The 19,023-nt window shown below is 34.0% G+C and overlaps 5 non-coding genes across 5 annotated transcripts; all 5 read left to right on the top strand.

Annotated features, from left to right (window-relative positions):
* Positions 1–8,887: 8,887 nt before the first annotated feature.
* Positions 8,888–9,004, top strand: Trnal-caa (transfer RNA leucine (anticodon CAA)). The gene is made up of 2 exons: positions 8,888–8,925; positions 8,959–9,004. It is a non-coding gene; the product is annotated as a tRNA-Leu (tRNA).
* Positions 9,005–11,072: 2,068 nt separating this feature from the next.
* On the top strand, positions 11,073–11,188 carry Trnal-caa (transfer RNA leucine (anticodon CAA)). The gene is made up of 2 exons: positions 11,073–11,110; positions 11,143–11,188. It is a non-coding gene; the product is annotated as a tRNA-Leu (tRNA).
* A 2,056-nt stretch (positions 11,189–13,244) lies between these two features.
* Positions 13,245–13,360, top strand: Trnal-caa (transfer RNA leucine (anticodon CAA)). The gene is made up of 2 exons: positions 13,245–13,282; positions 13,315–13,360. It is a non-coding gene; the product is annotated as a tRNA-Leu (tRNA).
* A 2,068-nt stretch (positions 13,361–15,428) lies between these two features.
* Trnal-caa (transfer RNA leucine (anticodon CAA)) lies at positions 15,429–15,544 on the top strand. Its single transcript has 2 exons — positions 15,429–15,466; positions 15,499–15,544. It is a non-coding gene; the product is annotated as a tRNA-Leu (tRNA).
* Positions 15,545–17,597: 2,053 nt separating this feature from the next.
* Positions 17,598–17,713, top strand: Trnal-caa (transfer RNA leucine (anticodon CAA)). The gene is made up of 2 exons: positions 17,598–17,635; positions 17,668–17,713. It is a non-coding gene; the product is annotated as a tRNA-Leu (tRNA).
* Positions 17,714–19,023: the final 1,310 nt, after the last annotated feature.

Consider the following 19,023-nt stretch of genomic DNA (forward strand, 5'->3'; position numbering starts at 1 on the left):
TTATCTAGTGTTTCCTTTTCAGATTAAATATGTTTTTAACTCAGTTCAAAGTGTTTTTTAACATATTTTATTAACTGTTTGCTCATATATATATATATATATATATATATATATATATATATATATATATATATATATTTACTTGATTCCTCCAGCCTTGACAGACATGTTTAAATATTCTCTCCAGTGCTTTTTCTTTTAATGCTTTGGAATTCATTCCATTAGCGATTTTTTCCAAGGAACTCTGCCTTTTGGATTATTTTGGACCATTTGGAACTTACCCATTGGATTGGAAATTTTTAATTCGACCGTTTTGGATTTTACCATTCTTGGATTTTTTACCCTTCACCGGACTATCCATTCATGTGAAATCTTTTTATCATTTTTCTTTTACCTCCTATTCCCCTTACTTCACCCTTTTTTTAACCAAGTAAGATCTGTAACTTACTTTTAGTTTCATTAAATACTTTTACATGCAAAATCCGATCCCGCATTTTTCTAATTCCTGCCCTCTGATGAGAAGGAGAGTATTTTTTCGAAACTTCGCGGATTAAGGACTATCCACTTATCTTGTGCTTCCTTTTTAAAATTAAATATGTTTTTAACTCTTTTTCAAGATGTCTTTTAACATGTTTTATTAATAATTTGTTCATATTATAAGCTCTATTTCCTTTTCGGTTTTATTGAGCTTTTACATCTGGTTGAGATTATTTTACTTGTAAATATTAACTCTTTAATATTTATAGTATATTTTAAATATTTGAAATGCTAGTATATATATATATATATATATATATATATATATATACTAGCATTTCAGCCCGGCGTTGCCCGAGTGTTTGGAGGTGTATGTTGGGGGAGGGAAGTGGTCAATTTTTTAAACTTTGACCCCTATTATGCCCCCTTAACATTTATTGTTTGGGACTCAAATCAAGTTATTAAGTTAGATCCATGCCCAAGGAACCTATATCTAACATTTCAAGCGTTTAGACCCAAAATCGTCGAAGGAGTTTGGTAGAGTTCTCAAAGGTCAAATCGTTGAACTTTGACTCTTTAACAGCGAAATTTCTGGCCAAAAACTGATCACAAAGATTTTCCCACATATCAGTACCTTGTATATCAAGTTTCGAGTCTGTAGACTAAAAATTGACAGAGTTATTGTGTAGGGAAATGTACGCACACACAGACACACACACAGACACGTTAACTTTTATAGATAGACTAGCATTTCAGCACGGCGTTGCCCGAGAGTTTGGATGTGTATGTCGAGCAAAAAAAAAAAAAAGTGGTAGTAAGAAGGCAGGCTCGAACCTGTACTGTAAAGAAGAAAAAGAATGGGGGAAAAAAACTTGACGTCTTTGCTGTTATGACTTTCGCCAAACTGGAAGTGACATACGTTTTCATTAAGGCTAGACAATCGAAAGGAGAGGATTACTTTAAAAAATATTGGAGAAAAAAGCGATTCCTCCCTGTAGAAAAGTGCCCAGTTGAAGGTGAAGATATTAATGTTTTTAGCCAATTTTTTGATATTTGTCGTCTGAAAGGTCGAACTTTAAAACGATACTGATCTTCTAAAATCCGTTGCCTCAGTCAAAAGTTTTAGGCAAACATGCAAATATACATACATACATACATACATACATACATTTATATATTGGTAATTAAAAATTTTCGACCCAAATCGATTAAAAAGCTTGCCCTATCTCTGAATACCCTTTTATGTAAAATTTCAAATGTTTAGACCAGAAATTGTCTGAGTAATTTGGTAGAGACCTCAGAGGTCAATTTTTTTAAAACTTTGCCCCTATTATAACTCCTTAACCTTTATTGTTTTGGGCTCAAATCAAGTTATTAAGTTAGATCCATGTTCAAGAAACCTATATCTAAAATATCAAATGCTTAGATTCAAAATTGGCAGAGGAGTTTGGTAGAGTTCTCAAAGGTCAAATCGTTGAACTTTAACCCCTTAACAGCCAAATTTCTGCCCGAAAACGGATTACAAAATTTTCCCAAATCTCAGTACCCTGTATATACAAATTTTGTGTCTGTAGACTGAAAATTGACAGAGTTATTGCGTTGGAAAATGTACACACACACACACACACACACACACACACACACACACACACACACACACACACACACACACACACAGACGCACATACATTCAGACACTTTCACTTTTATAGATATACTATTATGGGTGCCCAGCGTTGCCCGGGTGTTTTGAGGTGTATGCTGAGAAAAAATCTCAGTACCCTGTATATCAAATTTCGAGTTTGTAGACTAAAAATTAACAGAGTTATTGCGAATGAAAATGTACACAGACACACAGACAGATAGAGAGAGAGAGACACACACAAACACACACACACACACACACACACACACACACAGACATGTTCACTTTTATAGATATACTAGCATGGGTGGCCGGCGTTGCCCGGGTGTTTGGAGATGTATGCTGAGAAAAAAAAAACAAACAAACAAAAAAAAGGTAAATTTTTTTAACTTTGACCCCTATTATGACCCCTTAAAATTTATTGCTTTGGGTTCAAGTCAAGTTTTTAAGTATAATCCATGTTCAAAGAACCTATATCTAAAATTTCAAGTGTTTAGACTCCAAATTGTCGGAGGTGTTTGGTAGAGTTCTCAAAAGTCAAATCGCTGAACTTTGACCCCTAATAGCCAAATTTCTGGCCGAAAACCGATCACAAAGATTTCCTCAAATCTCATTACCCTGTATATCAAGTTTCGAGTCTGTAGACTTTAAATAGACAGAGTTATTGCGTAGGGAAATGTACACACGCACACACAAACACACACACACATGCACACACAGACACGTTCACTTTTATCTATCTATATATATATAAAAGTGAAAGTGTCTGTGTGTGTGTGTGTGTGTGTGTGTGTGTGTGTCTGTGTGTCTGTGTACATTTCCTTACGCAATAACTCTGTCAATTTTAAGCCTACAGATTCGAAATTTGATATACAGGGTACTGAGATTTGGGAAAATACCTTTCTTCTGTATATGGGATAAAAACGGTGGTTGTAACAGCGAAGACATCAGGTTTTTCTCCCGTTCTTTTCCTCCTTCGTTGTACTGATTCTAGTCGGCCTTCCTACTACCACTTTTTTTTTTTTTTGCTCAGCACACACATCCAAACACCTGGGCAACGCCGGGCTGAAATACTAGTAATAAATAATGGTATTTTTATACAAAAAAATAAAACCTATTTATAAAACATATTATTATATTTTAATATGTTTTTGACAACGCATCCACACCGTATTGCAACTGTTATTTTGATGAATTTGATTTTTATCCGACCCTAAAATAAGAGTCCGTCTTTTATATTTTCGTTTTGAAGAACTGAACAAATGACTATGAAAACCTGAAATATTAGTTTTGAACATAGTTGTTAAGTTTTGAGACATTTGTGTTGAACAAAGATGGCGGCGTAGTTCAGATCAGTAACCAAGATGGCGACCTAGAATCAAATGCGGTCCGTCACGTAGTTAACCTCTTAAGTTCTGAGATATTATGTTGAACAAAGATGGCGGCGTAGTTCAGATCAGTAACCAAGATGGCGACCAAGAATTAAATGCGGTCCGTGACGTACCAAATGGCGAACTGATTAAATCCAAAATTCAACGATTTTTATAATAATTTTGCAACGTTGTGATTGGTTGTTTAGCACAGCCGTTGGTTATAAAAATGATTGGCGAATCCATTTGTCTCATACCCCATTACAAGTCAAAAACTTTTTACAATAGTAACCGTAAATCTTTCCTTTATTCAACATGAAGGTGAAATAAGTGTTGAATATTGGTTGGCTAGTAGATATGTTGATTCGTACATATTAGCAATTAGGCAGGGTGTGTTGTAAACGTAAAGATCAAAAGAGATCTAAGGGTTGACCCTGCCTGTTATTTTCGTTAGTAGAGTGTACAAGACAGAAACGGGTTAGTAGGTTGAAGTGTTGGTGTGTAAAGATAGAATTAATATATTGCCAGCTTGTTGAAGGAGAGAACAGCTCAGTCCACACGTGTTTATAGCTAGTAGTTGCCAGGACGAAGGAAGCCGATTAAAGGAGAAAAAAAGGGAAAAGTCTTCAGTGTGTTTGTGTCTTATCGTGGGTTAGTGTGAGTTGTATGTTCTTTAGCATGACAAAGAATATTCGTTTAGGTACAGCACGTGGAAATAAATATGAGTTTGAAGAGAGCCATAGTTAGCTTGTTGTACTCACGTTCTGGGCGAAACAGCGAGAAAGAGGGTTGAGAGTTTCAGATTTCGCCTTTTATATACTCTGTCACATGATTGAAAGCTGGCTTGTGATTGGACAAGCCAGAGAGAAAATGGATTTCAAATCTCGAGTCGAGAGAATTAGCTTCTGCTTGTGATGTAGCGAGTGTCGGCTGCTACACCTTGCTCCCTGTGACTTTCGGTTATTCCCTAAGCTCAAGGAAAACCTTAGAGGCTGTCGTTATGAGACAATTGAGGAGATGAAAAAAGTTGTGACGGGAGTTATTGACATGCTCACACAAGGGGACTTCCATGGTGCCTTCCAGAAGTTGTTGGAACAGTACAAGGGTATTGCAGCCGGAGGAGATTACTTCGAATGGGGATTAGAGTTTCACATGTGTACTATTAGTAAACGTGCTTATATGGAAAAAGTATGGAAACTTATTGAAGGCTATATATTATTTATTTGTAATCAGTTTTCGGCCAGAAATTTGTCTGTTAAGGGGTCAAAGTTAAACGATTTGACCTTTGAGAACTCATCCAAACTCCTCCGACAATTTTGGGTATGAACACTTGAAATTTTTGATATAGGTTCCTTGGACACGGCTCTAACTTAATAACTTTACTTGAGCCCAAAAACAATCAATGTTAAGGGGTCATAATAAGGGTCAAAGTTTTAAAAAAATTTGACCTCTGTGTTACTCAGATAATATCTGGTTTAAACATTTGAAATTTTACATAAAGGGTATTGAGAGATGGACAAGCTTTTTAATCGGTTTGGGTAGAAAATATAAGCTACAAATATATAAATCTATGTATGTACGTATGTATGTCTGCCTAAAACTGTCGACAGAGGCTTTTTATTCTTTAAACTTTCCTATCTATCTAATATATCGATCTACCCACACTTTCATATCTTGTATGCATATTTACTTATATTTTACTATATGCATTTACTTTTTTTTCTTGCTTTTTCCTGAATTTGCAAATACCGGCCATCCTCTCCCCTTAAATAATTTTTATTTTTTATTTTATATTTTATATTTTACTTTTTATTTATTTATTTATTGTTTATTTATTATTTATTTTCTATTTATTTATTAATTTATTTATTTATTTTCCATTTAGTGTCTTCTAACAACTCTTGCTGACATTTTTTTAAGTGATGACTTGTACATTTCAGTTAACCTATATTATTTTGCCCTATATATTTTTTCGCTTTAACATTTCCTGTCTGGGTCATTTTGACATTAGTTTCTCTATTTCATATTTAATTCTATCACAATTTAATTTTTTTTTCCTCCTCTTTTACTTCCCTGATCTTTCTTATTTATATTTATGCCTCGGTAGTAGAGCGCAAAGCATATCTTATTTTTCTTTTATTAATATTATTGGAATTTTTTCATTTTTTCCCTTGTACACATTTTTGTGAATTATTCCATGGATTTCTGCCTTTGGATTATTTTGGACCATCTTCCAATTACGGGATTTCCTTGGATTTTACTTGTGCAAATGGAAATTCAATTAACTTTCTTGAAGTTATATATTTGGATTTTACCGTCACTGGATTATTTATCTTCCACCAGACTATCCATTCACGTGTAATCACCTTTTTCTTCACCATACTCCCTCTGCTTCATTTTTTTGTTATCAAGTAAGATCTTTGACTTACTTGTTGTTTCATCAAATACTTTTGCATGCAAAATCCGATCCCGCATTTTGCTAATTCCTACCCTCTGATGAGAAGGAAAGTATTTCTTCGAAACTCCATGGATTAAGGACTATCCACTTATCTAGTGTTTCCTGTTCAGATTAAATATGTTTTTAACTCATTTCAAAGTATTTTTAACATGTTTTATTAACTGTTTGCTCGTATTATAAGCTCTATCTCCTATTTTGTTTTATCGAGCTTTTACATCTGGGTGAGATAACTTTATAAATATTAATTCTTTAATATTTATAATATACTTTAATTTTACCATCTTAGATCATTTTGGTAAATTTAATTATAATTTTTATTTTATTTTATATATATATATATATATATATATATATATATATATATATATATATATATATATATATATATATATATACACACTAGCAAAAGTACCCGTCATTGACTGGGTTCAAAAATAACCTACAGAAAATGGACTCTAGTCTATGAAAGTACGATAGGTTATGAAAAGGAAGGGTTGTAAAGAGATAGCTTCGAATTTGGGGGTATCAAAACCAAAGAAAAATATGATAAAAGTAAAAATAAAATAGATAAACCCCATAATTTATTATACCATACCTGTTCACACTGAAACACTTATCACAATATTCTGTGAATCTATATTAAAAAACCTTGTTAAACTTTGTGACATATTTCCATTCTATGGAGGTTGTAGCGAGCTGCTACTACTACGAGACTAGGCTGTATTCTCACCTTAGTTCTCTCTTTCTCCCTACTCTTTTCTCTTTTCCTTCCTTTCTTCTTACATGTCATCAGAGGTTCCAGCCAATGAAAAGCGAGAACGGTTTACGTGGGACATTCGAGTGAAGGAAACGTCCTTACTTCCACGGCGACTAGAGACAGAACACACGCCTCACTCCTCAGCTCCCGTTAGGTAGCTAAGAGGAGCATTGAACATTAATACAGACTTTACAAAATGCACTGTCTTTCTTTGTAACCCGAGTTTCGGGAAAACACACATATATATTGGATATATAAAACCTCATGAATTCATAACAAAGTCGCGTTACACGTCCTCATTTTTATAAGAAGACAATGTCTTCTTTTACCAGTATTTCTTTCTATTTCAGTGCTCCAGTTCTCCCTGTTATCGGAGGCGCCCCAAAGTGGGAGCCTACCGAAATGGTGACCTCTAATTAGTACTCATGTTAATGTATGGTAATAATACCATAAGGTCAGGTGTGAACGAACGCTCCATAATTTTATTATACCATATTTCTTCAAACTGAAACATAATTAACCAAGTATACTTACGCAGATAGATATGAAAAGTCTTTATTAAAGTTTGTGCCTATTTCCATTCTATGGAGGCCAGGCGCGAACGCAGACCCCACAATTTTATTACACCATCCCTATTTAAGTTAAAACATACTTATTAATGTATTCTTATGTACATCTATATGAAAAACACTTGTAAACGTTTTTGTTTTTAATTTTTTATTTCTATACTTTGTGGACCAGGCGCGAACGTAGACCCCACAATTTTAATGAACCACCGTTCCGCCAGATCAAACATACCCATTCCTGTGTTTCGGTACATCTTCTATCATTATATGTAGTCAGTTTTTCAAAATAGTCAACCATATAGGAGCCTATTCGTGACCACACACACACACACACACACACACACACACACACACACACACACACACACACAGCTTTATATTATAGATATATATAACTATTTCATTTAATCACATAAAATAATATATAAAGATATGATTTTATGCACAAATTTTCAGTATTTCCTTCAACAGTGCTTATGATACACACGCAGAGCTAGGTAGTAAATTATGAAAATATATATGGCAATTAAGCTACAAAGAATATTCCGCGTTTCATTCTCTTGAGAATTAGTCAGGCTTCGCAAGTTTCCTTAATTGGTAGTTCATTACATATCATGGGAGAATTTTTTTTTTAGATATGTGAACCCGTTAATATGGGTTTGTATTACTGTACACATAGATTCGAAAAAGTTGTCAAAAAACAAATATATAACAAATAAATGTTATCAAAGGCAAGATAAGTTACTTTTCTACCTAACTGGATATATTTTTCGTGTTTTTATTCAATGTAACATGCTTATTCAGCTCGAAAAGCATACAGTGTTTACCGATGTATTGGAAAATTCAAAATGGCGCCCGACACTCTCTTTAACACGGTAAGTTCAGGAAAAGATGTTATAAATAATAAACTAGACAAAATACTGTTAGAAATTCTCTCATTATATGTTACCGTGACATAAGTTGACATATATTCGGTGTTTTTTTATATAGTATTTTGTCCAGTTTATTATTCATAACACCTTTTCCCAAACTTACCATGTTAAAGAGGGGTCGATCGCCATTTTGAATTTTCCAATACATCGGTAAACACTGCATGTTTTTCGAGTTGAATAAACATGTTACATTGAATAAAAACAAAAAAAACATGTATCTAGTTTGGTAGAAAAGTAACTTATCTTGCCTTTGATAATATTTATTTGTTATATATTTGTTTTTTGACAACTTTTTCGAATCTATGTGTACAGTAATACAAACACTGTTAATATATTACGATTGACAAATACAACCGGATTTTGTTTATTTTTACTTTTTTTTTTTTTAATGAAGCACCCACTTTTCTAATTCAATAAAGAACCCACTTTTCTAATACTTGAATCAACAATGACAACAACATTAACATTAAGAGTTGCAATAACAAATTACGATAGTATTCATCGTTGGTTTTATGAGTACTTCTTTCTACCACCACCACTACCTGTCTATCAATGGCAGTGCTGGAAGTGCGGAGGATGGGGGCGGTAAAAAAAAAACAGCAAAACAGTAAACTGTGAGTCATTGAAAACTGATATTACTTTTAATAATAAGTAAAAATAGGTCACTATTCAGTAAATGTGTGTCAGGATGGCCGAGCGGTCTAAGGCGCCAGACTCAAGGAATGTAGTATTCCTTAACCAGGATTATGAGTTTTCTGGTCCACGAATGTGGGCGTGGGTTCGAATCCCACTTCTGACAACATTTTTTTTTTTTTTTATAATTTACACATAATCGTCTATCAAAAGTAATTATGTTCATAAAAACAACACTCTTTCCTATTTTTTTGTTGTTGTTCATTTCAATATTTTAGTATGATCGTTTAAAATTTTTTAAATAGTACAAGTGATAAATTTTTACTTTCTTTCTACCTTTAAATCATCTTTAAATGACGACCGTTACATATTTTCGGGTATACTAAAAACGAATATCACATATAAATTTTTGACAGAACAATAGTTTCCGGATATTAAGACAATTTTTTTTTCATCTAATGTACTACTTAATAAATGCCAGTGGCAATCGCCATTCTATACATGAGGAGGAGGAGGAGGGGGTGTTTTGTAACACGCATGCGTATTAGTACTCTTCAGTTGGAAAAAAAAGATGACCGCCAGTAAAAACACAGTGGATTACATTGGATAATAAATGTCTTAATATCCAGAAAACTGTGCCAAAATTTAAATGTGATATTCGTTTTTAGCATACCTCAAAACCATTAAAAGTCGTCAATTTAACGGTAAATGCTGATATGAAAAAAAAAAAAAAAAAAAGAAGCAAATGACATACCTTATATATTTTTTTTAAACCGGAAGATGTTTTCTTAATTTTGAATGTTGTATAGGGGTACCTATTGGGAGGAGATAACGGGTTCATATTGTGCCACATATATAACGATGGTGATGTATAACGGCATACATATAATACACGAATGACGATGACAATTTTGATGGGAAGACATTTATATCTGGCTGGGATGCTTCTTGGGGACTTCATATTATTAATACATACTGTATGATATGATGCAACAGTTCTAATACACATATAGAGAGGAGAAGGAGGAGAGGAGGCACTTCCTTATGATGATGGTGGGGACCATAATTTTGGACGGGCTTGATGATAAAACACATTTACCTTTTCTGTTGTAAAGAATGACGATACGAGACAACACTTACAAAATATATTTCTTTATTCATCAACCGGCCGATCGGTTACATCAGGAATTCAAACTTGGATCTGCATGGTCTAATCTTCTACCCTCTGCCTCTAAGGGGCTCCCACTAGAACTGACTCTCCCTCTCCTCAACTCTGTCTTTCAACGCTTGACTCTCAACTCTTGGCTGATCAACTGACCTCTAACTTTGAAACCTCAGATTCCTATATTGAGAACTGTTCTTTGTTTATGACGTCAGAAGTGTGTTTTTCAAACTTGACTAATCTTTACGTGGCTTTACATATGTTTGTCCAAACACACTTTTGGCAAACAAAAGAATCCTCAACTCTAATTCTAACCTATTTTTAAACAATATATTTTAACTCGCATTGTGCATTCATTTAACTGACATATTTAATATCTAGATTTCTAAAAAAAATGGACAATCGACTCTTTTTTTATTTAACTATTTCTAATAGAATTAACAATGGATTTAATTTTTAACATTCCATTTTCCATTATCTTTAACACTTGCCTACAGGGTTCGATTCTAACCTTATCCTAATAGCTTAGAACTGCACACCTGTGGAACTGTCTTCTGTTTTCCTGCTTTCCAGCTGACTACAATATGGTTGTCTTCAAGTTCAACATAAACAAGTTCTTGATGAGCCGTTCCACTTACGTTAACAAATTTACCGAATTTCCATTACTAACAATTACTATGTTGTTCAATTGACTACTGTACACTCTTAACCTTTATCCTCGAGTGGTTTCTGGGCCTTGGGCGATGCTTATGTAAAAAAAAATATCATTTTTACTTATCTAGTATGTCTTCTTACTTACATGATAAGGGGGCAGCCTTTTCATGTAACATGAAATTAGTGACCATGATGAAAAGATATGAACTTCACCAAACAATCCACACATTAAGAACCGAACAATTTTTTTTTTTTTTACCCTAAAGCAGCCCATGGCCTGTCTGTCAATGGGAGTGGGGGGAGTGTTGAGGATGGGGGCGGTAAAAAAAAAAACAGCAAAACAGTAAACTGTGAGTCATTGAAAACTGATATTACTTTTTATAATAAGTAAAAATAGGTCAGCTTTTAGTGAATGTGTGTCAGGATGGCCGAGCAGTCTAAGGCGCCAGACTCAAGGAATGTAGATTCCTTAACCAGGATTATGAGTATTCTGGTCCACGAATGTGGGCGTGGGTTCGAATCCCACTTCTGACAACATTTTTTTTTTTTTTTATAATTTACACATAATCGTCTATCAAAAGTAATTATGTTCATAAAAACAACACTCTTTCCTATTTTTTTGTTGTTGTTCATTTCAATATTTTAGTATGATCGTTTAAAAATTTTTAAATATTACAAGTGATAAATTTTTACTTTCTTTCTACCTTTAAATCATCTTTAAATGACGACCGTTACATATTTTCGGGTATACTAAAAACGAATATCACATATAAATTTTTGACAGAACAATAGTTTCTGGATATTAAGACAATTTTTTTTATCTAATGCACTACTTAATAAATGCCAGTGGCAATCGCCATTCTATACATGAGGAGGAGGGGGTGTTTTGTAACACGCATGCGTATTAGTACTCTTCAGTTGGAAAAAAAAAGATGACCGCCAGTAAAAACACAGTGGATTACATTGGATAATAAATGTCTTAATATCCAGAAAACTGTGCCAAAATTTAAATGTGATTATCGTTTTTAGCATAACCCAAAACCATTAAAAGTCGTCAATTTAACGGTAAATGCTGATATGAAAAAAAAAAAAAAAAAAGAAGCAAATGACATACCTTATATATTTTTTTTAAACCGGAAGATGTTTTCTTAATTTTGAATGTTGTATAGGGGTACCTATTGGGAGGAGATAACGGGTTCATATTGTGCCACATATATAACGATGGTGATGTATAACGGCGTACATATAATACACGAATGACGATGACAATTTTGATGGGAAGACATTTATATCTGGCTGGGATGCTTCTTGGGGACTTCATATTATTAATACATACTGTATGATATGATGCAACAGTTCTAATACACATATAGAGAGGAGGAGGAGAGGAGGCACTTCCTTATGATGATGGTGGGGACCATAATTTTGGACGGGCTTGATGATAAAACACATTTACCTTTTCTGTTGTAAAGAATGACGATACGAGACAACACTTACAAAATATATTTCTTTATTCATCAACCGGCCGATCGGTTACATCAGGAATTCAAACTTGGATCTACATGGTCTAATCTTCTACCCTCTGCCTCTAAGGGGCTCCCACTAGAACTGACTCTCCCTCTCCTCAACTCTGTCTTTCAACGCTTGACTCTCAACTCTTGGCTGATCAACTGACCTCTAACTTTAAAACCTCAAATTCCTATATTGAGAACTGTTCTTTGTTTATGACGTCAGAAGTGTGTTTTTCAAACTTGACTAATCTTTACGTGGCTTTACATATGTTTGTCCAAACACACTTTTGGCAAACAAAAGAATCCTCAACTCTAATTCTAACCTATTTTTAAACAATATATTTTAACTCGCATTGTGCATTCATTTAACTGACATATTTAATATCTAGATTTCTAAAAAAAATGGACAATCGACTCTTTTTTTATTTAACTATTTCTAATAGAATTAACAATGGATTTAATTTTTAACATTCCATTTTCCATTATCTTTAACACTTGCCTACAGGGTTCGATTCTAACCTTATCCTAATAGCTTAGAACTGCACGCCTGTGGAACTGTCTTCTGTTTTCCTGCTTTCCAGCTGACTACAATATGGTTGTCTTCAAGTTCAACGTAAACAAGTTCTAGATGAGCCGTTCCACTTATGTTAACAAATTTACCGAATTTCCATTACTAACAATTACTATGTTGTTCAATTGACTACTGTACACTCTTAACCTTTATCCTCGAGTGGTTTCTGGGCCTTGGGCGATGCTTATGTAAAAAAAAATATCATTTTTACTTATCTAGTATGTCTTCTTACTTACATGATAAGGGGGCAGCCCTTTCATGTAACATGAAATTAGTGACCATGATGAAAAGATATGAACTTCACCAAACAATCCACACATTACGAACCGAACAATTTTTTTTTTTTTACCCTAAAGCAGCCCATGGCCTGTCTGTCAATGGGAGTGGGGGGAGTGTTGAGGATGGGGGCGGTAAAAAAAAAAACAGCAAAACAGTAAACTGTGAGTCATTGAAAACTGATATTACTTTTAATAATAAGTAAAAATAGGTCAGCGTTTAGTGAATGTGTGTCAGGATGGCCGAGCGGTCTAAGGCGCCAGACTCAAGGAATGTAGATTCCTTAACCAGGATTATGAGTATTCTGGTCCACGAATGTGGGCGTGGGTTCGAATCCCACTTCTGACAACATTTTTTTTTTTTTTATAATTTACACATAATCGTCTATCAAAAGTAATTATGTTCATAAAAACAACACTCTTTCCTATTTTTTTGTTGTTGTTCATTTCAATATTTTAGTATGATCGTTTAAAATTTTTTAAATATTACAAGTGATAAATTTTTACTTTCTTTCTACCTTTAAATCATCTTTAAATGACGACCGTTACATATTTTCGGGTATACTAAAAACGAATATCACATATAAATTTTTGACAGAACAATAGTTTCCGGATATTAAGACAATTTTTTTTTATCTAATGTACTACTTAATAAATGCCAGTGGCAATCGCCATTCTATACATGAGGAGGAGGAGGAGGGGGTGTTTTGTAACACGCATGCGTATTAGTACTCTTCAGTTGGAAAAAAAAGATGACCGCCAGTAAAAACACAGTGGATTACATTGGATAATAAATGTCTTAATATCCAGAAAACTGTGCCAAAATTTAAATGTGATATTCGTTTTTAGCATACCCCAAAACCATTAAAAGTCGTCAATTTAACGGTAAATGCTGATATTAAAAAAAAAGAAAAAAAAAAAAGAAGCAAATGACATACCTTATATATTTTTTTTAAACCGGAAGATGTTTTCTTAATTTTGAATGTTGTATAGGGGTACCTATTGGGAGGAGATAACGGGTTCATATTGTGCCACATATATAACGATGGTGATGTATAACGGCATACATATAATACACGAATGACGATGACAATTTTGATGGGAAGACATTTATATCTGGCTGGGATGCTTCTTGGGGACTTCATATTATTAATACATACTGTATGATATGATGCAACAGTTCTAATACACATATAGAGAGGAGGAGGAGGAGAGGAGGCACTTCCTTATGATGATGGTGGGGACCATAATTTTGGACGGGCTTGATGATAAAACACATTTACCTTTTCTGTTGTAAAGAATGACGATACGAGACAACACTTACAAAATATATTTCTTTATTCATCAACCGGCCGATCGGTTACATCAGGAATTCAAACTTGGATCTGCATGGTCTAATCTTCTACCCTCTGCCTCTAAGGGGCTCCCACTAGAACTGACTCTCCCTCTCCTCAACTCTGTCTTTCAACGCTTGACTCTCAACTCTTGGCTGATCAACTGACCTCTAACTTTGAAACCTCAGATTCCTATATTGAGAACTGTTCTTTGTTTATGACGTCAGAAGTGTGTTTTTCAAACTTGACTAATCTTTACGTGGCTTTACATATGTTTGTCCAAGCACACTTTTGGCAAACAAAAGAATCCTCAACTCTAATTCTAACCTATTTTTAAACAATATATTTTAACTCGCATTGTGCATTCATTTAACTGACATATTTAATATCTAGATTTCTAAAAAAAATGGACAATCGACTCTTTTTTTATTTAACTATTTCTAATAGAATTAACAATGGATTTAATTTTTAACATTCCATTTTCCATTATCTTTAACACTTGCCTACAGGGTTCGATTCTAACCTTATCCTAATAGCTTAGAACTGCACGCCTGTGGAACTGTCTTCTGTTTTCCTGCTTTCCAGCTGACTACAATATGGTTGTCTTCAAGTTCAACGTAAACAAGTTCTTGATGAGCCGTTCCACTTACGTTAACAAATTTACCGAATTTCCATTACTAACAATTACTATGTTGTTCAATTGACTACTGTACACTCTTAACCTTTATCCTCGAGTGGTTTCTGGGCCTTGGGCGATGCTTATGTAAAAAAAAATATCATTTTTACTTATCTAGTATGTCTTCTTACTTACATTATAAGGGGGCAGCCTTTTCATGTAACATGAAATTAGTGACCATGATGAAAAGATATGAACTTCACCAAACAATCCACACATTAAGAACCGAACAATTTTTTTTTTTTTACCCTAAAGCAGCCCATGGCCTGTCTGTCAATGGGAGTGGGGGGAGTGTTGAGGATGGGGGCGGTAAAAAAAAAAACAGCAAAACACTAAACTGTGAGTCATTGAAAACTGATATTACTTTTAATAATAAGTAAAAATAGGTCAGCATTTAGTGAATATGTGTCAGGATGGCCGAGCGGTCTAAGGCGCCAGACTCAAGGAATGAAGATTCCTTAACCAGGATTATGAGTATTCTGGTCCACGAATGTGGGCGTGGGTTCGAATCCCACTTCTGACAACATTTTTTTTTTTTTTTATAATTTACACATAATCGTCTATCAAAAGTAATTATGTTCATAAAAACAACACTCTTTCCTATTTTTTTGTTGTTGTTCATTTCAATATTTTAGTATGATCGTTTAAAATTTTTTAAATATTACAAGTGATAAATTTTTACTTTCTTTCTACCTTTAAATCATCTTTAAATGACGACCGTTACATATTTTCGGGTATACTAAAAACGAATATCACATATAAATTTTTGACAGAACAATAGTTTCTGGATATTAAGACAATTTTTTTTATCTAATGCACTACTTAATAAATGCCAGTGGCAATCGCCATTCTATACATGAGGAGGAGGGGGTGTTTTGTAACACGCATGCGTATTAGTACTCTTCAGTTGGAAAAAAAAGATGACCGCCAGTAAAAACACAGTGGATTACATTGGATAATAAATGTCTTAATATCCAGAAAACTGTGCCAAAATTTAAATGTGATATTCGTTTTTAGCATACCCCAAAACCATTAAAAGTCGTCAATTTAACGGTAAATGCTGATATGAAAAAAAAAACAAAAAAAGAAGCAAATGACATACCTTATATATTTTTTTTAAACCGGAAGATGTTTTCTTAATTTTGAATGTTGTATAGGGGTACCTATTGGGAGGAGATAACGGGTTCATATTGTGCCACATATATAACGATGGTGATGTATAACGGCGTACATATAATACACGAATGACGATGACAATTTTGATGGGAAGACATTTATATCTGGCTGGGATGCTTCTTGGGGACTTCATATTTTAATACATACTGTATGATATGATGCAACAGTTCTAATACACATATAGAGAGCAGGAGGAGAGGAGGCACTTCCTTATGATGATGGTGGGGACCATAATTTTGGACGGGCTTGATGATAAAACACATTTACCTTTTCTGTTGTAAAGAATGACGATACGAGACAACACTTACAAAATATATTTCTTTATTCATCAACCGGCCGATCGGTTACATCATGAATTCAAACTTGGATCTACATGGTCTAATCTTCTACCCTCTGCCTCTAAGGGGCTCCCACTAGAACTGACTCTCCCTCTCCTCAACTCTGTCTTTAAACACTTGACTCTCAACTCTTGGCTGATCAACTGACCTCTAACTTTGAAACCTCAGATTCCTATATTGAGAACTGTTCTTTGTTTATGACGTCAGAAGTGTGTTTTTCAAACTTGACTAATCTTTACGTGGCTTTACATATGTTTGTCCAAACACACTTTTGGCAAACAAAAGAATCCTCAACTCTAATTCTAACCTATTTTTAAACAATATATTTTAACTCGCATTGTGCATTCATTTAACTGACATATTTAATATCTAGATTTCTAAAAAAAATGGACAATCGACTCTTTTTTTATTTAACTATTTCTAATAGAATTAACAATGGATTTAATTTTTAACATTCCATTTTCCATTATCTTTAACACTTGCCTACAGGGTTCGATTCTAACCTTATCCTAATAGCTTAGAACTGCACGCCTGTGGAACTGTCTTCTGTTTTCCTGCTTTCCAGCTGACTACAATATGGTTGTCTTCAAGTTCAACGTAAACAAGTTCTTGATGAGCCGTTCCACTTATGTTAACAAATTTACCGAATTTTCATTACTAACAATTACTATGTTGTTCAATTGACTACTGTACACTCTTAACCTTTATCCTCGAGTGGTTTCTGGGCCTTGGGCGATGCTTATGTAAAAAAAAATATCATTTTTACTTATCTAGTATGTCTTCTTACTTACATGATAAGGGGGCAGCCCTTTCATGTAACATGAAATTAGTGACCATGATGAAAAGATATGAACTTCACCAAACAATCCACACATTACGAACCGAACAATTTTTTTTTTTTACCCTAAAGCAGCCTATGGCCTGTCTGTCAATGGGAGTGGGGGGAGTGTTGAGGATGGGGGCGGTAAAAAAAAAAACAGCAAAACACTAATCTGTGAGTCATTGAAAACTGATATTACTTTTAATAATAAGTAAAAATAGGTCAGCATTTAGTGAATGTGTGTCAGGATGGCCGAGCGGTCTAAGGCGCCAGACTCAAGGAATGTAGATTCCTTAACCAGGATTATGAGTATTCTGGTCCACGAATGTGGGCGTGGGTTCGAATCCCACTTCTGACAACATTTTTTTTTTTTTAATAATTTACACATAATCGTCTATCAAAAGTAATTATGTTCATAAAAACAACACTCTTTCCTATTTTTTTGGTGTTGTTCATTTCAATATTTTAGTATGATCGTTTAAAATTTTTTAAATATTACAAGTGATAAATTTTTACTTTCTTTCTACCTTTAAATCATCTTTAAATGACGACCGTTACATATTTTCGGGTATACTAAAAACGAATATCACATATAAATTTTTGACAGAACAATAGTTTCTGGATATTAAGACAATTTTTTTTATCTAATGTACTACTTAATAAATGCCAGTGGCAATCGCCATTCTATACATGAGGAGGAGGGGGTGTTTTGTAACACGCATGCGTATTAGTACTCTTCAGTTGGAAAAAAAAGATGACCGCCAGTAAAAACACAGTGGATTACATTGGATAATAAATGTCTTAATATCCAGAAAACTGTGCCAAAATTTAAATGTGATATTCGTTTATAGCATACCCCAAAACCATTAAAAGTCGTCAATTTAACGGTAAATGCTGATATGAAAAAAAAAAAAAAAAAAAAAGAAGCAAATGACATACCTTATATATTTTTTTTAAACCGGAAGATGTTTTCTTAATTTTGAATGTTGTATAGGGGTACCTATTGGGAGGAGATAACGGGTTCATATTGTGCCACATATATAACGATGGTGATGTATAACGGCGTACATATAATACACGAATGACGATGACAATTTTGATGGGAAGACATTTATATCTGGCTGGGATGCTTCTTGGGGACTTCATATTATTAATACATACTGTATGATATGATGCAACAGTTCTAATACACATATAGAGAGGAGGAGGAGAGGAGGCACTTCCTTATGATGATGGTGGGGACCATAATTTTGGACGGGCTTGATGATAAAACACATTTACCTTTTCTGTTGTAAAGAATGACGATACGAGACAACACTTACAAAATATATTTCTTTATTCATCAACCGGCCGATCGGTTACATCAGGAATTCAAACTTGGATCTACATGGTCTAATCTTCTACCCTCTGCCTCTAAGGGGCTCCCTCTCCTCAACTCTGTCTTTAAACACTTGACTCTCAACTCTTGGCTGATCAACTGACCTCTAACTTTGAAACCTCAGATTCCTATATTGAGAACTGTTCTTTGTTTATGACGTCAGAAGTGTGTTTTTCAAACTTGACTAATCTTTACGTGGCTTTACATATGTTTGTCCAAACACACTTTTGGCAAACAAAAGAATCCTCAACTCTAATTCTAACCTATTTTTAAACAATATATTTTAACTC

Source organism: Euprymna scolopes, chromosome 40, assembly GCF_053919585.1.
Source record: "Euprymna scolopes isolate OS-2025 chromosome 40, ASM5391958v1, whole genome shotgun sequence".
Lineage (NCBI taxonomy): Eukaryota > Metazoa > Mollusca > Cephalopoda > Sepiida > Sepiolidae > Euprymna > Euprymna scolopes.